Source organism: Vulpes lagopus, chromosome 2 (genome assembly GCF_018345385.1).
Source record: "Vulpes lagopus strain Blue_001 chromosome 2, ASM1834538v1, whole genome shotgun sequence".
NCBI classification, from domain to species: Eukaryota; Metazoa; Chordata; class Mammalia; order Carnivora; family Canidae; genus Vulpes; species Vulpes lagopus.
The window spans coordinates 39234190-39255330 of record NC_054825.1 but is presented as its reverse complement, the minus strand read 5'-3'; the positions used below and the strand labels follow the sequence as shown (position 1 = coordinate 39255330).

At 40.0% G+C, this 21141-nt stretch overlaps 1 protein-coding gene across 6 annotated transcripts in view; it reads left to right on the top strand.

The window, feature by feature from the left end:
• MARCHF8 (membrane associated ring-CH-type finger 8) overlaps window positions 1-21141 on the top strand; it is a 198847-nt gene that overhangs the window by 40312 nt on the left and 137394 nt on the right. The window lies entirely within an intron of this gene.

Genomic DNA, 21141 nt, shown 5'->3' with positions numbered 1-21141 from the left:
AACATTTAATATTCTGTTAGTGGAAACAGATTTGCAAACATGAAGGAGAAGTAGGAGAAAAAAAAATGAGAATATTGTATCATGTAAATCAAAAGAAGAGAATATTTGAAGACGAGGAAGGATAAATGTGTCAAGTCAGATAACATAAGGGCTAGAGAATGGGTCAACCACAAAGTCAAAGAACAAATCAAAAAGTTCATGGAAACAACTGAAAATGAAAACACAACAGTCCAAAACCTTTGGGATGCAGCAAAAGCAGTTCTAAAAGAGAAGTTTATAGCAAACCTACATCAGGAAACAAGAAAAATCTCAAATGAATAGCCTATCCTTCCATCTAAAGTGCTAGAAAAAGAACAAATCCCAAACCAGAAATACTGAAGATTAGAGCAGAAATAAACGAAATAGAAAGAAAAAGCAATAGAACAGATCAATGAAACCAGGAGCTGGTTCTTTGAAAAGATCAATAAAATTGATTAACCTCTACCCAGTCTCATCAAAAAAAAAAAAAAAACCCTCAAAATCACAAATGAAAGAGGGTAAATAACACCACAAAAATACAAGCAGAATATTATGAAAAACTATATGTCAACAAACTGGACAACATGGAGGAAGGGCAAGACAGCGGAAGAGTAGGGTCCCCAAGTCACCTGTCCCCACCAAATTACCTAGATAACCTTCAAACCATCCTGAAAATCTACGAATTCGGCCTGAGATTTAAAGAGGGAACAGCTGGAATGCGACAGTGAGAAGAGTTCGCGCTTCTATCAAGGTAGGAGGACGGGGAAAAAGAAATAAAGAAACAAAAGGCCTCCAAGGGGGAGGGGCCCGCAAGGAGCCAGGCTGAGGCCGGGGCGAGTGTCCCCAGGACAGGAGAGCCCCGTCCCGGAGAAGCAGGAGCTGCACCAACCTTCCCGGGCGGAAAGGGGCCCGCAGGGAGTTAGAGCAGGACCCCGGGAGGGAGGGCAGGGATGCCCTTGGGCTCCCTGGGACACTAACAGGCACCTGCACCCCGGGGAGAGTGCGCCGAGCTCCCTAAGGGCTGCAGCGCGCACGGGGGACCCGGAGCAGCTCGGAGGGGCTCGGGCGGCGGCTCCGCTGAGGGGTCTGCGGGGTGGGAGCGCGAATCCAACAGCGCAGGCTCCGCAGCACAGGGCGCCGGGACACAGCCCAGGATCCGGCCTCCCCGGGACAGGCAGAGGCCGGGACGGCCCAGGACAGCAAGGATGCTCCTGCTCCGAGCTGAGCAGATCAGCGGCCCCACCCCAGAGCCTCCAGGCCCTGCAGACGGAGAGCCCCGGAGTTATTGCGGGGGCTGACTCCAGGGCTGCAGAGCTGGCCCCGCCACTGTGGTTGTTCCTCCTGGGGCAAACAACCCCCACTGAGCCTCACAGTGGCCTCACAGGATTAACAGCTTAAATATCTTTCTGTGAGCAGCTCCCCCAAGTGCTAATACCTGAAAATCAGCACAGCAGGCCCCTCCCCCAGAAGACGGACAGTGGAAAAACAAATTATTGACCAAGCAGTACTGGAAGGTTCCAGGGAAGTCAAGAGACTTACAGTATACAGAATCAGAGGATACTCCCCTTTTTTTTTTTGTTGTTGTTTGTTTGTTTTTGCTTTTTGATTTCCGTTTGCTTCCCCCCTTTTTTTCCTTTTCTTTTTCTTTTTCTTTTTCTTTTTTACCCTTTTTCTTCTCTTCTTTTTTTCTTTTTCTTTTTTCTTTTTCTTTCCTTCTTTCTCCTCTTTCTTTTTCTCCTTTTCCCAATACAACTTGTTTTTGGCCACTCTGCACTGAGCAAAATGACTAGAAGGAAAACCTCACCTCAAAAGAAAGAATCAGAAACAGTCCTCTCTCCCACAGAGTTACAAAATCTGGATTACAATTCAATGTCAGAAAGCCAATTCAGAAGCACTATTATAAAGCTACTGGTGGCTCTAGAAAAAAGCATAAAGGACTCAAGAGACTTCATGACTGCAGAATTTAGATCCAATCAGGCAGAAATTAAAAATCAATTGAATGAGATGCAATCCAAACTAGAAGTCCTGACGACAAGGGTTAGCGATGTGGAAGAACGAGTGAGTGACATAGAAGACAAGTTGATAGCAAAGAGGGAAACTGAGGAAAAAAGAGACAATTAAAAGATCATGAGGATAGATTAAGGGAAATAAATGACAGCCTGAGGAAGAAAAACTTACGTTTAATTGGGGTTCCCGAGGGCGCCGAAAGGGCCAGAGGGCCAGAATATGTATTTGAACAAATCATAACTGAAAACTTTCCTAATCTAGGAAGGGAAACAGGCATTCAGATCCAGGAAATAGAGAGATCCCCCCTAAAATCAATAAAAACCGTTCAACACCTCGACATTTAATAGTTATGCTTGCAAATTCCAAAGATAAAGAGGAGATCCTTAAAGCAACAAGAGACAAGAAATCCCTGACTTTTATGGGGAGGAGTATTAGGGTAACAGCAGACCTCTCCACAGAGTCCTGGCAGGCCAGAAAGGGCTGGCAGGATATATTCAGGGTCCTGAATGAGAAAAACATGCAAAGAAGAATACTCTATCCAGCAAGGCTCTCATTCAGAATGGAAGGAGAGAGAAAGAGCTTCCAAGACAAGCAGGAACTGAAAGAATATGTGACCTCCAAACCAGCTCTGCAAGAAATTTTAAGGGGGACTCTCAAAATTCCCCTTTAAGAAGAAGTCCAATGGAACAATCCACAAAAACAGGGACTGAATAGGTATCATGATGACACTAAACTCATATCTTTCAATAGTAACTCTGAAGGGGAACGGGCCTAAAGACCCCATCAAAAGGCGCAGGGTTTCAGACTGGTTAAAAAAGCAGGACCCATCTATTTGCTGTCTACAAGAGACTCATTTTAGACCGAAGGATACCTACATCCTGGAAATAAAAGGTTGGAGAACCATTTGCCATTCAAATGGTCCTCAAAAGAAAGCAGGGGTAGCCATCCTCATATCAGATAAACTAAAATTTACCCCGAAGACTGTAGTGAGATATGAAAAGGGACACTATATCATGCTAAAGGACTTAACAATCCTCAATATGCCCCGAATGTGGGAGCTGCCAAATATATCAATCAATTAATAACCAAAGTTAAGACATACTTAGATAATAATACACTTATACTTGGTGACTTCAATCTAGTGCTTTCTACACTCGATAGGTCTTCTAAGCACAACATCTCCAAAGAAACGCGAGCTTAAATGATACACTGGACCAGATGGATTTCACAGATATCTATAGAACTTTACATCCAAACTCAACTGAATACACATTCTTCTCAAGTGCACATGGAACCTTCTCCAGAATAGACCACATACAGGGTCACAAATCAGGTCTGAACTGATACCAAAAGATTGGGATCGTCCCCTGCATATTCTCAGACCATAATGCCTTGATATTAGAACTAAATCACAGCAAGAAGTTTGGAAGGACTTCAAACATGTGGAGGTTAAGGACCATCCTGCTAAAGATGAAAGGGTCAACCAGGAAATTAAGGAAGAATTAAAAAGATTCATGGAAACTAATGAGAATGAAGATACAACCGTTCAAAATCTTTGGGATGTGGCAAAAGCAGTCCAGAGGGGGAAATATATCGCAATACAAGCATCCATTCAAAAACTGGAAAGAACTCAAATACAAATGCTAGCCTTACACCTAAAGGAGCTACAGAACAACAACAACAAAAAAAGCAAATAGACCCTACACCCAGCGAAGAAGAGAGTTAATAAAGATTCGAGCAGAACTCAACGAAATCGAGACCAGAAGAACTGTGGAACAGATCAACAAAGCCAGGAGTTGGTTCTTTGAAAGAATTAATAAGATAGATAAACCATTAGCCAGCCTTATTAAGAAGAAGAGAGAGAAGACTCAAATTAATAAAATCATGAATGAGAAAGGAGAGATCACCACCAACACCAAGGAAATACAAATGATTTTAAAAACATATTATGAACAGCTATATGCCAATAAATTAGGCAATCTAGAAGAAATGGACGCATTTCTGGAAAGCCACAAACTAACAAAACTGGAACAGGAAGAAATAGAAAACCTGAACAGGCCCTGAACCAGGGAGGAAATTGAAGCAGTCATCAAAAACCTCCCAAGACACAAAAGTCCAGGGCCAGATCGCTTCCCTGGGGAATTCTATCAAACGTTTAAAGAAGAAACCATACCTATTCTACTAAAGCTGTTTGGAAAGATAGAAAGAGATGGAGTACTTCCAAATTCGTTCTATGAGGCCAGCATCACCTTAATTCCAAAACCAAAGACCCCACCAAAGAGAATTATAGACCAATATCCCGATGAACATGGATGCAAAAATTCTCAACAAGATACTAGTCAATAGGATTCAAGAGTACATTAAGAAGATTATTCACCATGACCAAGTAGGATTTATCCCCGGCATGAAAGGCTGGTTCAACACTTGTAAAACAATCAATGTGATTCAACATATCAGCAATAGAAAAAACAAGAACCATATGATCCTCTCATTAGATGCAGAGAAAGCATTTGACAAAATACAGCATCCATTCCTGATCAAAACTCTTCAGAGCATTGGGATAGAGGGAACATTCCTTAACATCCTAAAAGCCATCTACGAAACGCCCACAGCAAGTATCATTCTCAGTGGGGAAGCACTGGGAGCCTTTCCCCTAAGATCAGGAACAAGACAGGGATGTCCACTCTCACCACTGCTATTCAACATAGTACTAGAAGTCCTAGCCTCAGCAATCAGACAACAAAAAGACATTAAAGGCATTGGAATTGGTAAAGAAGAAGTCAAACTCTCCTCTTTGCACGATGACATGATACTCTACATAGAAAACCCAAAAGCCTCCACCCCAAGATTGCTAGAACTCGTAGAGCAATTTGGCAGTGTGGCTGGATACAAAATCAATGCCCAGAAATCAATGGCATTTCTATAACACTAACAATGAGACTGAAGAAAGAGAAATTAAGGAGTCAGTCTCACAATTGCCCCAAAAAGTATAAGATACCTAGGAATAAACCTAACCAAAGAGGTAAAGGATCTATACCCTAAAAACTACAGACCACTTCTGAAAGAAATTGAGGAAGACACAAAGAGATGGAAAAATATTCCATGCTCATGGATTGGAAGAATTAATATAGTGAAAATGTCAATGTTACCCAGGGCAATTTACACGTTTAATGCAATCCCTATCAAAATACCATGGACTTTCTTCAGAATTGGAACAAATCATCTTAAGATTTGTGTGGAATCAGAAAAGACCCCGAATAGCCAGGGGCATTTTACAAAAGAAAACCAGAGCAGGGGGCCTCACAATGCCGGGTTCAGGTTGTCCTGCAAAGCTGAGGTCGTCAAGACGGCGGAGGGCGCCCTCCCCACCCTGGCGCGCGTCCTGCGGGGGCGCTCCTCTGGCCTCCTGCACTGCAGCCCCGCCGCCCCCTGGCGCCGCCGACGTGCGAGGCTTAGCCGGCCTCCCGCCCGCGGACCGCAGATGCCCAGCGTGCTCGTGCGGGCCGTGGTGGCCTTCTGGGGGTCGCCGAGAGGCGCCACCGCAGCCCAATCGCGGGCCCAACCGTCGGGAGCGCGCAGACCGAGGCGAGGCCCGCCCCCGGGGAGAGGAGCTGCCCCCCGGCCGCTGAGGCCTAAGGAGGGACTTCGCCCCCGGGAGCCGTCGGCCTGTGCGCAGCGGAGCGCCGAGGAGCCTGAGCAGGAGCGCGAGCGCCTTCCGCGGAGACCTGCTGCGCCGACAGGTGCTGTCCTAACGGACTGGGACGTGGACCTTTCCCTCTCCTTCTGGGACAGGGAGCAGGGAGGCTTGGTTCTTTCAACTCCTCGGGTCGGACTTTAATTTGTACTGGGAGCTGTGCTGCCCTTTCAAGGTTTTTCAATAGTTAGTGTTTGCATTTCCAACCTCAGAGAATTCCAGGCAGGCGCTCCCCCTCCCCCACCAGTGACATACTTGTGCAAGTGGTCAACGTTGCGTCATGGGGCAGATGTGGGAGCTTCCTGTTTAAAAAAAGAAAAAAATTACAAAAGATTACAAAAATGTCGATTACCACTCTAATTTTTTGGAAGGTTCTTTTCCTCATAAAAACATTATCACACAATGGGTTTATTATCTTTAAATAAAACAATTATTCTTAAATCTCTCAAATTTCTAAACATGGGAAGTATCAGTAGATAAAACCCATGTAAACAAAAAGTATCTTTGGGGTCCTCGATAATGATTAAGAATATACAGGTGTCCTGAGACTAAAAAGGTTGAGAACTACTGGCCTAGAGAGAGTCAAGAGTTAAAATTGATAAAGAAAACATGTAGCCAGCAATACTGGCACAAAAACAGACACATAGATCGATGGAACAGAAGAGAGAATCCTGAAGTGGACCCTCAACTTTATGGTCAACTAATATTCCATAAAGGAGGAAAGATCATCCACTGGAAGAAAGACAGTCTCTTCAATAAATGGTGCTGGGAAAATTGGACATCCACATGCAGAAGAATGAAACTAGACCACTCTCTTTCAGCATACACAAAGATAAACTCAAAATGGATGAAAGAGCTAAATGTGAGACAAGATTCCATCAAAATCCTAGAGGAGAGGGATCCCTGGGTGGCGCAGCGGTTTGGCGCCTGCCTTTGGCCCAGGGCGCGATCCTGGAGACCCGGGATCGAATCCCATATCAGGCTCCCGGTGCATGGAGCCTGCTTCTCCCTCCGCCTTTGTCTCTGCCTCTCTCTCTCTCTGTGAGTATCATAAATAAATAAAAATTAAAAAAAAAATCCTAGAGGAGAACACAGGCAACACCCTTTTTGAACTCGGCTACAGCAACTTCTTGCAAGGTACATCCACAAAGGCAAAAGAAACAAAAGCAAAAATGAACTATTGGGACTTCATCAAGATAAGAAGCTTTTGCACAGCAAAGGATACAGTCAACAAAACTAAAAGACAACCTACAGAATGGGAGAGATATTTGCAAATGGCCTCTCAGATAAGGGGCTAGTTTCCAAGATCTATAAAGAAATTCTTAAACTCAACAGCAAAGAAACAAACAATACAGTCATGAAATGGGCAAAAGACATGAAGAGAAATCTCACAGAGGAAGACATAGTCATGGCCAACACGCACATGAGAAAATGCTCCGCATCACTTGCCATCAGGGAAATATAAATGAAAACCACAATGAGATCCCACCTCACACCAGTGAGAATGGGGAAAATTAACAAGGCAGGAAACCACAAATGTTGGAGAGGATGTGGAGAAAAGGGAACCCTTTTACACTGTTGGTGGGAATGTGAAATGGTGCAGCCACTCTGGAAAACTGTGTGGAGGTTCCTCAAAGAGTTAAAAAGACCTGCCCTATGACCCAGCAATTGCACTGCTGGGGATTTACCCCAAAGATTCAGATGCAATGAAACGCCGGGACACCTGCACCCCGATGTTTCTAGCAGCAATGTCCACAATAGCCAAACTGTGGAAGGAGCCTCGGTGTCCACTGAAAGATGAATGGATAAAGAAGATGTGGTTTATGTATACAATGGAATATTACTCAGGCATTAGAAATGACAAATATTTGTCATTCACCATTTGCTTCACCGTGGATGGAACTGGAGGGTATTATGCTGAGTGAAATAAGTCAATCAGAGAAGGACAAACATTATATGGTCTCATTCATTTGGGGAATATAAATAATAGTGAAAGGGAATAGAAGGGAAGGGAGAAGAAATGGGTAGGAAATATCAGAAAGGGAGACAAAACATAAAGACTCCTAACTCTGGGAAACGAGCTGGGGGTTGTGGAAGGGGCGGAGGGCGGGGGGTGGGAAAAACTAAGAGCTTTTCCCCGTAAGGTTGGGAACAAGACAAGGATGTGCACTCTTACCACTTTTTTTAAAAAAGATTTTATGTATTTATTCATGGGAAACACAGAGAGAGGGAGGCAGAGAAATATGAAGAGGGAGAAGCAGGCTCCCTGCAAGGAGTCCTATGTGGGACTCGATCCTGCACCCTGGGGTCAAGCCCTGAGCTGAAGGCAGACACTCAACTCCTGAGACACCCAGGCGTCCCCACTCTTACCACCCTTATTCAACATAGTTCTGGAAGTCCTAGCTACAGCAGTCAAACAACAAAAATAAAGAAAAGGCATCCGCATTGGTAAGGAAGAAGTAAGACTTTCAGTATTTGCAGATGACATGATACTATATATAGAAAACCTAAAATACTCCACCAAAAAAAAAAAAAAAAACCTACTAGAACTGATAAATGAATTCAGTAAAGTTGCAGGATACAAAAATCAATGTGCAGAAATTTGTTGCATTTATATTCACTAATAATGAAGCAACAAAAAGAAATTAAAATAATCCCATTTATAGTTGCACCAAAAATAATAAAATACCTCAGGAATAGATCTAACCAAAGAGGTGAAAGACCTGTACTCTGAAAACTATAAAACATGTGATTAAAGAAATTGAAGATGACACAAGGAAATGGAAAGACAGTCTGTACTCATAGATCAGAAGAACAAATATTGTTAAAATGTCTGTACTATCCAAAGGAGTCTACACATTTAATGCAATCTCTTATCAAAATGCTACCAGCATTTTTCACAGAGCTAGAACAAACAATCCTAAAATTTGTTAGGAACCACAAGAAACCCTAAAGAGCCAAAGCAATCTTGAAAAAGAAAAGCTGGAGGCATCACAATTCCAGACTTCAAGTTATATTTCAAAGCTGTGGTAATCAAAAGAGTATGGTAGTACAAAAATAGACATATTTGGAACAGAATAGAAAATCCCAAAACAAACCCACAATTGTATGGTCAGGTAATCTTTGACAAAGCAGAAAAGAATATCCAATAGGAAAGGACAGTGTCTTCAGTAAGTGATGTTGATACAAGTGGACAGCAACATGCAAAAGAATGAAACTGAACCGCTTTCTTATACAATCCACAAATATAAATTCAAAATGGATGAAATACCTAAATGTGAAACCTGAAACCATGAAAATTATAGAACACAGGCAGTAACTTCCTTTATTTATATTATTATTGTTCTCTCTTCACATTTATTTGATAGTTCGCTGGATAGTAAATTCAGTGTGGAAATATTCCCTCAGAAGTTTGAAGGCATTATGCCTCTGTCATCTGGCTTCATTGGTATTGGTGCTACTGAGAAGAAGCCTTATTCCATTTTGATGTATTTATCTCTTTGGGATGTAATAGCTGCAATCCTTGTTCCTCACTCCCCCCACTTCCTGAGGACATTTTCTTTTTCAGATTTTCCTTTGCCCTTGGTGTCCTAGGGTTTTATGATAATATGTGTTCATGTGGACCTTTAAAATTTTTTTTTAAATTCAGTTCATTATGCTAGGTTCATACCAGGCTGTTTCAGTCTGGGGACTTGCATCTTTCAGATTTGGAGAATTCTTGTATTATTTCTCTGATTATTTCCTTCCCTGTTTTCTCTGCTTCTTCTTTCTGGAACTCCTTTTGGGTCAGATGTTGGAATTTCTAAACTGATCTGCATATATTACCTTATATCCTCAGATCTTGTCTTCTCCCTCTTATTTCCTGTTGCATACTTTTGTACTTTTTTTTAGCAAGTTCTGTGACTTTTATTTTCTAACCCTTCTGTTGAATTTCTAATTTTGCTTATAATTTTTAATTCTCAAGTACTCAGCCATTAGAAATGACAAATACCCACCATTTGCTTCAACGTGGATGGAACTGGAGGGTATTATGCTGAGATAAATACGTCAATCGGAGAAAGACAAACATTATATGTTCTCATTGATTTGGGGAATATAAATAATAGTGAAAGGGAATAGAAGGGAAGGGAGAAGAAATGTGTGGGAAATATCAGAAAGGGAGACAGAACATAAAGACTCCTAACTCTGGGAAACGAACTAGGGGTGGTGGAAGGGGAGGAGGAGGATGGGGGTGGGGGTGAATTGGTGACGGGCACTGAGGGGGGCACTTGACGGGATGAGCACTGGGTGTTATTCTGTATGTTGGCAAATTGAACACCAATAAAAAATAAATTTATTATTTAAAAAATTCTCAAGTACTTTTTTCTTTTTCATATTATCACATTTTAGCTTTATGAATGGTATATCATCTGTATATCTAAGAGGACATTGACTGACTTATTTAAAACAGTTTTAAAAACTTAAGAAAATTGGGACACGTGGATGGCTCAGCGGTTGAGCACCTGCCTTTGGCCCAGGGCGAGATCCTGGAGTTCCAGGATCAAGTCCCACATCGGGCTCCCTGCAGGGAGCCTGTTTCTCCCTCTGCCTGTGTCTCTGCCTCTCTCTCTCTGTGTGTGCAGGGTCCTGGGATCAAGTCCCAAATTTGGCTCTACAGGGAGCCTGCTTTTCCCTCTGCCTGTGTCTCTGCCTCTCTCTCTCTGTGTCTCTCATAAATAAATAAATAAAAGAACTTAAAAAAAACTTAAGAAAATTATTTTTATCTCTCTTAGTTGTTGTTTTGTGTGTCTTCTTTTGGTTACTTTCATTTGGAGCTCTTCTCCCAAGTTTGATTAGTAAATAAGAAAGGCCAAGAATATCTTCTGTGAAGTGGGGGAACAGAGGTTGGATTGCATTGAATTGAGTTGTGAAAGGCAAGCAAGAGAAGAACATTGTACATAGAAAGTTTTCTCATAGAGGGAAAGAGGATAGACAAATTGGAAGCATTTTCCTTTTGTTTTTAAAAATCAGAGATCGGGATCCCTGGGTGGCGCAGCGGTTTAGCGCCTGCCTTTGGCCCAGGGCGCGATCCTGGAGACTCGGGATCGAATCCCACGTCGGGCTCCCGGTGCATGGTGCCTGCTTCTCCCTCTGCCTATGTCTCTGCCTCTCTCTCTCTGTGTGACTATCATAAATAAATAAAAATTAAAAAAAAATAAAAATCAGAGATTCACAAAGTATTTTAAAATTCTTAATTGATGTGGAATTTAATAAATCTTAAGTAGCATCTACTGATATAAACTACTTACTCTGTGTATTTTCCTTGGAAAGCTCTTACTTAGTTGATGCAAAGGAGCCTTTGCAAAGAAAGGATGAAAGAATCAGGTGGATGGATGGTTGGTAAGTGAGGCATATGAAGAGGAGGGCAGAGAGCCCAGGTACCTTCCCAGCGCTGGGGTCTCCTTTTCCTTTGAGCTACATGATATAATTTACATAATTCATGAAAGGGTTTGGGACCGTAAGCAAGTTTTTGCAATTAGTGGTAGGAAATTGAGGAACTTTTTTTTTTTTTAAATAGTAAATACCGTTTGAACAATAAAAGTACCTAATCTCATGGTCAAACTCTGGGCATGTCGGCTTCCTTCACACACAGATATCTCTTGCTAAGAGAGAAGTCAATTCTCCTGGTGGAAAGAAGGCATCCATTTTTTTGGAACAAGATACAGCCATGATTAAAAGGAAAAAATATTAATAGTCCATGTTTATTGTTCTTTTCTGTGTTCTGTAAGGATGATGGTTTCTGCTACAGTAACAGGGATAAACATATACTAAAAAAAACCAAAGACAGTGCTTTCCAAGTGCTGGGCATATGCTCAGATTTATTGACAGTGGATGAGTAGTGACCTACGCAGTCTGCCATATTCGAATACGAGACTCCTGTTTGCTACATGTTCATGTTCTGAGTCTCCATTTCTGCTGGTGTGTAATAGCCATTCCATTTTGTGAGAAATATACAAACTAGAAATAGTATGACATGAAAATATTAATGAGTCTTACGATGTGTAGGATATGAAATGATGCAGTCTCCAAAGTCAGTAACTTTAGAATGAAAATCAGACATAATAAAACATTGTAAAAAAGGTAAACTGTTACCATGATGCACTATGCTGTTTTTAAAGAGAGAGCACTGTGCAAAAATATTAAAGGAGATGCTGAGAAAATTGAGAAAGAACATAATACAAGCACTATAATGCTTGAAGACAGCTGTGTCCTGAGAATGCATCTTCTACTTTATTCATGTAGGAAGATGAGGCTTGAATTCTTTGAGGCCTTCAGAAATGTACTGCCTTTCATGGTTGTATATATTCATTGATATCTGAAATTCTGACTATTGCCAACCTATGTGGAATCACTTGAGCTTTTAATTTTAGCTGTTTAAATATTTAAACTGTAAAAGTAATAGATCATCACTGAGGGTTTAAAAAATAGAGAAATGAAAAGTCATATTGCTGCATCATTAAATTGCTGTTAGCATTTTTAAAAAAGATTTATTTATTTTAGAGAGAATGTGAATGCACAGGAGTAGGGTGAAGGGGCAGAGGCAGAGGGAGAGAGAAACTCAAGCAGACTCTATGCTGAGTGTGGAGCCCAACGTGGGGCTTGATCTCAAGACCCTGAGATCACCATGAGTCAGACGCTTACAATGTGCCTGCCACCCAAGCTCCCCACTGCTTTTAGTGTTTTTAATGAGTTTCCCTCCTAGGGTTTTAGCTTGTGTGTGTACCAATGTATTTGTAATTATAATGTATATATAATTTATATACTCTTTTTTTTAAAGATTTATTTATTTATTCATGAGAGATACACAGAGAGGCAGAGACCCAGGCAGAGGGAGAAACAGGCTCCCTGCAGGGAGACCAATGTGGGTCTCGATCCTGGATCCCAGGATCACTCCCCGAGCCTAAGGCACACGCTCAATTGCTGAAGCCACCCAGGTGTCCCTATAATCTGCTTTTTATCAAATCCATGTTTTTCTTGCTTCTAATAGTATTTCTTTGATTACATAATATTCCTTTGATTGTATTAGCACTGCAATTTACTTTAGCTTTCCCCCCGTTTGGGAAATTTAAGGGAACTGTGTGTTTTTCTTTGTTGTAAATAATGTTATTGTGAAAATCTTGGGACTTGTAGATTTTTTTTGTATTTTCTCAGGCTAAGCTTCTGAAAGATAAGCTCTTCCTAGCTCTGTTGCTCAGCATTTTTCCTGATAGGCATTCTGAGTTTGTGATACTACAGAGGATCATAAGAACATAGGCCAATGGTAGGTTTCATCATATTTTTTGGTAGAAGTTTATGAAGGGAAAATATCGTTCTCTGAGCTGTTGTTTTTCCCTGATTATTGAAATATTAAGTGAGCAATGTCCTCATTCGTAAAGTGCTGTTTACGTCCATTTTATGTGGGGATTTTAATATTTTTGAAAAGTTATTTGTATTAAGTTCTTTTCAGTTTTCTGTATCTTGCTGTTTTAATAATTATTATTACTTTGTTTTGTCTGTATTTCAAGAGGATTCATCTTTCTATTCTTTCTCATCATTTTTATTTGATCATCTGATTAATTCTTATGCAGAATTTTAGAATCACTTTGTAAAATAGAAAAATCTTGCTTAGATCTTGGAATTACCAGATATATATATATATATATATATATATATATATATATATATATACACTTTATTGGGGAAGAACACAAATTATTATTATAACAAACTATTATTGCTTTAAAGTTTTCAAATATACTCCAAAATTACTGAATCACTGAATCATTAAAAGTTCTTAAATAACTTTTATATCATCCATCTCTATGTCATGATTTTTGTTATGTTTATGTAAAGGAACGTTAGTAACATTATGTATTTATATCCTTTTTTTATACTAGAATACATTACTGATTTTATACAAATGTTTATGTATATATTTTTAAAGATTTTATTCATTTATTCATGAGAGACCCAGAAAGAGAGAGGTGCAGAGACACAGGCAGAGGGAGAAGCAGGCTCCATGCAAGGAGCCCGATGTGGGACTCGATCCTGGGTCTCCAGGATCACACCCCGGGCTGCAGGTGGCACTAAACCGCTGCGCCACCGGGGCTGCCCAAATGTTTATATTTTTAACTGATTCTAGTAGTTCTTAGAAAATTCCTTTGGACTTTAGCTCTTTCATTGTATTACAAACTTCTCTCTCTCTTTTAAGTAGGCTCCATGCGCAGTGTGGAGCCTAGCTCAGGTCTTGAACTCATGACTCTGAGACCAAGACCTGAGCTGAGATCAAGAGTCAGACACAACCTACTGAGCCACCCAGGTGCCCTTATAAAGTTCTCTTTTTAAGTCTTATCCCATTAGCAGAAAAAAAAAATCTAGCTGTATATTAAACAATAGAAGTGGTAATGTGCTTATTTTGCTTCTTGGTTTAATTAGTATGCCTCTAGGAGTTTTGTTGTGTGAGTGTGAAGTTAAATTTTGATTGAGATACATGTTTTTTAAAGTTAGGGATTCTTCATTCCTGTTTAAAAATTCTGTATTGATGTTGGGTTTTATCATTTGTTTATAGCACCTAATGATGTAAACTACTGATTCTGCGGGTTTTCCTTGGAAAATGGATTCTGTTCTTGTGTGTTCAGGTGTTGTGGTGTGTGCATGATTCCCAGTGTACACCATGTCTATATCTTGGGTTTCCCACAGGCATGTCAAGCTCAGCGTGTCCCTGGTGAGCTTCCCTTTATCCCCCACTCCTCTGTGCATCCCAGTCTTTTGAATGCACAGCCAGAAACCAGAGTATGATTTAGTCCTCTCGCTAGATGTCAATCCTCCTTTTCAAATGGTCTCTCTCCTTCCTACATCACATTCACTTCTTTAAGTGTGGCTTTGATCATTCATTGCTCTGTATTACAGCTGGCCTCCTCTCTCTTCTTACTGCTTTTTTTTCTTTTTGAATCTGCTAGCTGCTGTACACAAGCTTCTCATTTTTTTTAATATGAAATGTGCTTCTGATAAAAACAGGCTTAACTTAAAGTTGTTTATTCTGAGTGCCATTTAGGATGTTATGATTCAACACTGCATAATGGAGAGGAGCAGGGTGCTGCTGGAGCCTGGCACCCTATTAGCAGGGGTGCAGGGAGGCATGCAGACCTGTGGTGACCATCCCTCAAGGAAGTTGTGACTGGCATATTTGTCTTCTCCTGGCTGCCTCTTTGTTGTCTATATTTGTCCCAAGCACCATTGTTGGAATGGAGAGAACCCTTCATTTATCTGGACCATTTGGAAAGCACATGGAACAGCTTCACTCTTGTGCCACACTGATCATCTTTAGGATCAGGCCTTCCTACCTCTTTCCTTGTAGGGATAGCATTGTCAGCCTTGCTTCCCCTCAGAGTCATGCTACTAGAGGTCCTAAATAAGTGTTGGAAGGATTTGAAGTTCTCAGTTGTGTAAATCTATCAGAATGAGGTGTAGGAAGACAGAAAATAGTATTGGAAAGACAATGCAAACAAATTGCCCTTTGTAAGGCAGTGAGAGGATCCATTGCAGATGCCTGAAAAAGCAGGCTGGAAAATGTGCTGATGTTAAGAACCCTGACATTTGTGCACACGGACACAATCTTCTTTGGTCTTCACAATAACCCTATGAATAGAGTAGAGATGATTATCCTTCTGTTTTGTGGGTGAAGAAACAGAGCCTTTGAAATTCCACAATTTGTCCAACATCACACAGTATTCTAGAGTCAAGGCTTCACTTTGATTTCTGATTGCTGATTTTGTACGCTTCCTGTTATCTTTCTCAAAACCAGAAGAGTAGTAGGATAACAGTGACTGTCCCCATGTCATTTGGATAAATTACATAGGACAAGCACAAATGAAAAACAGTTTTTATCTATCTTAATACATAATAATTGTATGTATATTCTTTTTAAAAGAAGCTTTTTTGAGATATAATTCACATTAATTACAATATACTCATTTAAAGTATATAATTCTATGGCTTTTAGTATGCTTAAGTGTTATGCAGCATGACTGTAATAAATTTTAGAACATATTTATTTCTCTAAAAAGAAACCCTTCTAGCCACCAGCCCTCATCCCCGATCCCTATCTCAGTCCTTGGTAACCAGTAATCCACTTTCTGCTTCTATAGTTTGCCTACTCTAGACATTTTATACAAATGTAATCATACAATATTTGGTCCTTTTACTTTGTACCATGCTTTCGGGTTTCATCCATGTTGTAGCAACTATATATTCCATTATATAGATAACGCATTTTATTTATCCATTCATTAATTTGTGGACATTTGTGTTATTCCCACATTTTAAGGAAGATCCAGACTGTTTTCCAAAACAGCTACGTATAGTTCCACCAGCGCTGTATGAGGGTTTCAGTTTCTCCACATCCTTGCCAACACTTACCTATGTTTAAGTATAGCAGTGATTAAAGTATATCTTATGGTTTTAGTTTGCATTCTCCTCTTAACTAGTCAGGTTGAACAACTCATTTTTCCTTTTTAAAAAATAAAAACTTTTTGTTTTAATTTCAGTATAGTCAACAAACTGTTATATTAGTTTCAGGTGTACAGTATAGTGATTCAACACTTCCTTTTATCACCCTGCTCATCTCCACAAGTGCACTCCTTAATCCCTGTCACCTATTTGACCCATTCTCATACCTTCTTCTCCTCTAGTAATTTGTATAATTAAGAGTCTCTTGAACAACTTATTTTTCATTGGGTTGTCTCTTTATTACTGAGTTGTGACAGCCCTTTATATATTTAACACACAAATCTCTTATTGTATGCTTTGCAAAAATATTTATTGTGTTCTATGGTTGTCTTTTCACTTTCTTGATGGTATCTGTTGTAGTACAAATGTTTTATTTTGGTTATGTTTATTTTTTACTTGTGTGAGTTAAGGGTCTAAATTTATTCTTTGGCATGTTGAAAAGGCTTTTGTTTTTCCTTTGAATAGTCTTGGAACCCTTGTTGAAAAACCAATTGACCACAGATACATGGGTTTACTTCTGGACTCTATTCTATTCTGTTAATCTGTGTATCTGTCCTTATTTCAATTGCACACTGTCTTGATTACTATTCCTTTTCAGCAAGTATTGAAATCGTGAAGTTGGAGTTCTCCAGCTTTGTTCTTTTTCAAGATCATTTTGATATCACAGGCCCCTTGAATTTCCATATGAATTCTAGGATCAGCTTGTCTAATTTCTGCCTAGAAGTCAGCTGGGTTTTTGATAGGGATTGCTTTATGTGTATATCAATTTTGGGAGAATTACCATCTTCACAATAGTAACTCTTTCGATCAATTGACATGGCATTACCATTTCCATAGTTCCTTTTTTGTTGTTTTTTAATATTTTATTTTTTAAACTAAGATCTGCATGCAGTGTGGGGCTCGAACTCATGACAGTGAGACCAAGAGTTGCATACTCCACTGAATGAGCCAGCCAGGTGCCTCTGCTTCCATACTCTTAAACACCCAGTTTGTCCATTTCTAGATATGGATGTTCATATTAGGTGTGCTGTATTTTTAGCAGTAGTGGAATTGAAGTCCTCATGCCTGGGTTGTCAGGCATAGTGCGGAGGTTTAATTGTTGCTCTTTATTGTAAATTGATACAGATATTTGGAAATCACGCAAAGAAAATAGTATGAGTAATACCTGCTTTATGCTTTTCACATGAAAAGTGGCATGGTCTATTTTGCAGTTTGTTTTTGAAGATTATCATTTTTATCCTAAATATGGCATAGGGGAGGGTTTGCTTCAGGCAGACTTTCAAATCTGGAAATAGGGGTTCATATCAGAAGAGTAACTTAAACGGCTGTAAGAAGGGAAGGTCCTTCAAAATTCCACACAATATTTAAAACCCTTTCTTACGTTTCTGTTTCTCTGGCGTAAATAGTCCTCTTCAGGCTTGTCATGATCATGTACCAATGATGTGATAATGATTATTATACTAGAAGCACCAAAAGCAGCTATTGGTATAATATGTGGTAGGGGCTTTGGACATGATTAGTTTGAATAAGTAATCCACATGGACTTTGTCATTTCTAACAAAGGACTTTGAGGCATGAGTGATGAAAAAAACTGCTCACAAGTGACTTTTGTGATCTTCCGGATGGTATAAGACAACTAAAAGTGCCTCTTGTCTTGTGTAATGTGAACATAAATATTCAGGCCATTTGTTGGACATAGTGCTCCATCTCGTGTCAGCCTCATCAAAGGCTTAAGATAGAGTAGGTAATGTATAGTATGTAGACACTCATACTTAATTAATTAGTGATTATAATATCTAGACATTAATATCAACTATATTTTCCTCTTTTATTGGTTATCAATGATCACCCACCTATTATAACAGTAGACTTTTATTTTTATTTATTATTTATTTAACAGTAGACTTTTAAAAACAATATTCTTTTAGTTCATTTTCTCATAGTGTTGATCCCTTCCAGTTTCTTATTCATTCTTGTTGCTTCTTGATCAGAGAATCTGGTGAAAGAAATTAATCTTGTGAGTTCTGTTGCTCGTTGGTTTGGTTAGTAACACAGTCAGAAATGAGACCAGCCACACAAACACCTACTTTTGGTTCAGAGCAGAGTTTGGGGAGAGGTGGAATAGCTGGTTGCCCTTTAGATAGGACCTTAGGGCTGGGCGGAATAAATAGCTACTCATCAAATATGACCTCAGAGTTTCCAGGCCCTGTTGTTTACTCTCCTTGCTTCTTCCACCCTCCAGTACATGGTTAATAAGTGAAAATCCCCAAATTAGAGATTCATGCTTTGGTTTATTGCTCCCATTCTTTGTTAAAGTTCTAATAGCATCAAATATTATTATATTAAACTTTCTGGATAATTCGTGTATATAATTGGTTTTATATATACAGTTTGATAGATTGCAGTGGGGACAGGGTGGAGGGGATGGGGAACACACAATTCAATTACCAGGTACTTTGAAGGAATGCCTTGAATCACAGAATATAGCTTATTTAGAAACTCTTATTTTACCTAGGGGCAACCTTTGGAAAATCCCGGGATATCCATGATGACCCTCATCATCCCTGGAAAATTCCTTAGAACAGGGTTAGCACATATAATCCTCTCAATAGATGCAGAGAAAGCATTTGACAAAATACAGCATCCATTCCTGATCAATACTCTTCAGAGTGTAGGGATAGAGGGAACATTCCTCTACATCTTAAAAGCCATCTACGAAAAGCCCACAGCAAATATCATCCTCAATGGGGAAGCGCTGGGAGCCTTTCCCCTAAGATCAGGAGCAAGACAGGGATGTCCACTCTAACCACAGCTATTCAACATAGTACTGGAAGTCCTACCCTCAGCAATCAGACAACAAAAAGACATTAAAGGCATTCAAATTGGCAAAGAAGAAGTCAAATTCTCCCTCTTCGCCGATGACATGATACTCTACATAGAAAACCCAAAAGACTCCACCCCAAGATTGCTAGAACTCATACAGCAATTTGGCAGTGTGGCCGGATACAAAATCAATTTCCAGATGTCAGTGGCATTTCTATACACTAACAATGAGACTGAAGAAAGAGAAATTAAGGAGTCAATCCCATTTACAATTGCACCCAAAAGCATAAGACACCTAGGAATAAACCTAACCAAAGAGGTAAAGGGTCTATACCCTAAAAACTACAGACCACTTCTGAAAGAAATTGAGTAAGACACAAAGAGATGGAAAAATATTCCATGCTCATGGATTGGAAGAATTAATACTGTGAAAATGTCAATGTTACACAGGGCAATTTGCGCATTTAATGCAATCCCTATCAAAATACCATGGACTTTCTTCAGAGTTGGAACAAATTATCTTAAGATTTGTGTGGAATCAGAAAAGACCCCGAATAGCCAGGGGCATTTTACAAAAGAAAACCATAGCTGGGGGCATCACAATGCCAGATTTCAGGTTGTACTACAAAGCTGTGGTCATCAAGACAGTGTGGTACTGGCACAAAAACAGACACATAGATCAATGGAACAGAATAGAGAAGCCAGAAGTGGACCCTCAACTTTATGGTCAGCTAATATTCGATAAAGGAGGAAAGACTATCCACTGGAAGAAAGACAGTCTCTTCAATAAATGGTGCTGGGAAAATTGGACATCCACATGCAGAAGAATGAAACTAGACCACTCTCTTTCACCATACACAAAGATAAATTCAAAATGGATGAAAGATCTAAATGTGAGACAAGAATCCATCAAAATCCTAGAGGAGAACACAGGCAACACCCTTTTTTAAATTGGCTACAGCAACTTCTTGCAAGATACATCCATGATGGCAAAAGAAACAAAAGCAAAAATGAACTTTTGGGACTTCATGAAGATAAGAAGCTTTTGCACAGCAAAGGATACAGTCAACAAAACTAAAAGACAACCTACAGAATGGGAGAGATATTTGCAAATGACATATCAGATAAAGGGCTAGCGCTAAGACCTATACAGAACTTATTAAACTCAACAGCAAAGAAACAAACAATCCAATCATGAAATGAGCAAAAGACATGAAGAGAAATCTCACAGAGGAAGACATAGTCATGGCCAACACGCACATGAGAAAATGCTCCGCATCACTTGCCATCAGGGAAATATAAATGAAAACCACAATGAGATCCCACCTCACACCAGTGAGAATGGGGAAAATTAACAAGGCAGGAAACCACAAATGTTGGAGAGGATGTGGAGAAAAGGGAACCCTCTTACACTGTTGGTGGGAATGTGAAATGGTGCAGCCACTCTGGAAAACTGTGTGGAGGTTCCTCAAAGAGTTAAAAAGACCTGCCCTATGACCCAGCAATTGCACTGCTGGGGATTTACCCCAAAGATACAGATGCAATGAAACGCCGGGACACCTGCACCCTGATGTTTATAGCAGCAATGTCCACAATAGCCAAACTGTGGAAGGAGCCTCGGTGTCCATCGAAAGATGAATGGATAAAGATGTGGTTTATGTATACAATGGAATATTACTCAGTCATTAGAAACGACAAATACCCACCATTTGCTTCGACGTGGATGGAACTAGAGGGTGTTATGCTGAGTGAAATAAGTCAATTGGAGAAGGACAAACATTATATGTTCTCATTCATTTGGGGAATAAAAATAATAGTGAAAAGGAATAGAGGGGAAGGGAGAAGAAATGGGTAGGAAATATCAGAAAGGGAGACAGAACATGGAAGACTCCTAACTCTGGGAAACGAACAGGGGTGGTGGAAGGGGAGGGGGGAGGAGGTGGGGGTGACTGGGTGATGGGCACTGAGGGGGGCACTTGATGGGATGAGCACTGGGTGTTATTCTGTATGTTGGCAGATTGAACACCAATAAAAAAATAAATTTATTATTAAAAAAAAAAAGACCAGGGTTA